Below are 2500 nucleotides of genomic sequence, written 5' to 3' on the forward strand. Positions count from 1 at the left end.
CTCCTGTTGTAGGCAGGCAGGGGAGATGGATGTACAGACACACACACACACACACACACACACACAGGCAGGGGAGACGGACGTACAGACACACACACACACACACACACACACACACACACACACACACATACACACACACACACACACACACACACACACACACACACACAGGCAGGGGAGACGGACGTACAGACACACACACACACACACACACACAGGCAGGGAGATGGACGTACAGACACACACACACACACACATGGAAATGGACGTACAGACACACACACACACACACACACACACACACACACACACACACACACACACACACACAGGCAGGCAGGGGAGATGGACGTACAAACAGACACACATGCATGTAGATGCAGACCAGGTGGGTGGGTGGGTGGGGGTCCAGAACGGTACCTGTTTGTAGCGGAGGCCTGGTAAAGATATGGTAATTAATTAAATCTAAAAGCATGTGGATGCGCTGTCAGGAGGTCAATGGTGTTCCTTCCCACTCAGCTCCTCAGTGGAGATGGGAGAGCTGGGATTGTGTGTGTGAAGCAGCTCAGTGGAGATGGGAGAGCTGGGAGTGTGTGTGTGAAGTACCTGAGTCGAGATGGGAGAACTGGGATTGTGTGTGTGAAGCAGCTCAGTAGAGATGGGAGAACTGGGTTTGTGTGTGTGAAGCACCTGAGTGGAGATGGGGGAACTGGGAGTGTGTGTGTGAAGCAGCTCAGTGGAGATGGGAGAGCTGGGAGTGTGTGTGTGAAGCAGCTCAGTGGAGATGGGAGAACTGGGATTGTGTGTGTGAAGCAAGGAAGATGTTAAACCATCACGTTGCGCTTGTAGACATGTGCAAGTCCCTCGATTGAAGGGGGAAAAAGACAGCTTGGCTTAATAATGTTTTATATCAGATTCCACATCTGCGTGTGTGTGCCATAATTATGTGTGAGTGTATGTGTGTGTGTGTGTGTGTGTGTGTGTGTGTGTGTGTATGTGTATGTGTGCGTGTGTGTGCCATAATTACGTGTGTTGGTGTGTTTTATTCTGATCATTCGCCTCAGTTACGGCGGCACCATATAAATTACACATTTTAATTTAATTTAAAAACACATTTTAATTTCTTCTGCTTTTGCATCAACAAATCTAACCTTCGCCAATGATCCCCCGCTACCTCTCTTAAAAGAATCCTCTCCCCCCCCACCCCCCCCCAAACCCCCTCCCCCCGCCTCTCCTTGTCACTTGATTGTGTTATTACTATGCTAACCAAATCCTTATAAATGTGATTTAAGGCGCGGCCAGCCCGTACTCTTGTTTTTCCTTCTGCCGCCCACGATTTATGGCGGCCAGGAAAAGGCCCTTCTAAGTATCCCAAATGTCCTGAGATTACAGCTGTTGCGGCTCGCTGATGGAGCCCTGGGTGTGTGTGTGTGTGTGTGTGTGTGTGTGTGTGTGTGTGTGTGTCTGATGGAGCCCTGGCCGGCTGTTATTGCTCCGCGTTCCCGGGCCGCTCCTCGGGAGCAGTAAAGCGTCAGTAAAATAAAAAAGCACCTGCATCTTAAATGAAATTTCAATTGAAAAACTTAACAGCCCTTCAAATTGCGGAATTTAACACAGACCAGTAAAGCTTAAATAACAGTTCGCCACCACATGGGCCACAGGGAGATGGGGAGAGAGGGAGAGAGAGAGAGATAGAGAGGGAGAGAGAGAGAGAGAGCGGGAGAGAGAGAGAGAGAGAGGGAGGGAGAGAGAGGGAGAGAGAGCGGGAGAGAGAGAGCGAGGGATAGGGCAGGGGGGGTGAAGTAGTGTTGGGTGGGGTTGGGGGGTGGTTAAGATGGGGGATAGGAGCTGGCAGCAGCATTGTGTGTGTGTGTGTGTGTACGTGCATGTGTGTTTGTGTGCTTGTGAGTGTGTGTGTGTGTGTGTGTGCGCATATGCGTGCGTTTGCGGATTGAGAGGGAAGTGTGTGAGGTTCACTGTCAAGGTGACTTGATTGTCTCATGTGGTAAAATTATTTACAATTAAGGAGTTCCTCTGGAGAGGGGCGTTAGATTTCCCCAAACACCTCCGCCACACCACCGCCTCACGGGCGCGCCCGCGACCGCCACACCACCACCACCTCACCACCGCCTCACGGCTGTGCCTGCGACCGCGCCGGTAACCATGGCGAGCTCCACCACACCGCAGCGCAGAGGCGCGCTATGCGGATGCTGCGTTCGTTCTTCTGTATTCATAGAGGCGGCCGAACCTTTGTGGTAATTGAATCAGCCCGAGTGCTGAGTGGAGGAGGCATAAAAACCTGTTAACCCAAAGGTCAGGTCTGTGCATTGTTTATTTATCAGGAAGGTGGAGGCAGCTAAATCGGCAGGGCCCTGTCGCGAGCGCGCGCGCGCACTAAAACTAAAAAAATTACCCCCCAATAATAACAGGCAGTAGATGAACGGACCGCACCAAGATGAGTCATAAAGGCAGGACGGCCAGCGTTACGGTTACGCCA

The sequence above is a fragment of the Sprattus sprattus genome (genome assembly GCF_963457725.1).
Source record: "Sprattus sprattus genome assembly, chromosome: 13".
Lineage (NCBI taxonomy): Eukaryota > Metazoa > Chordata > Actinopteri > Clupeiformes > Clupeidae > Sprattus > Sprattus sprattus.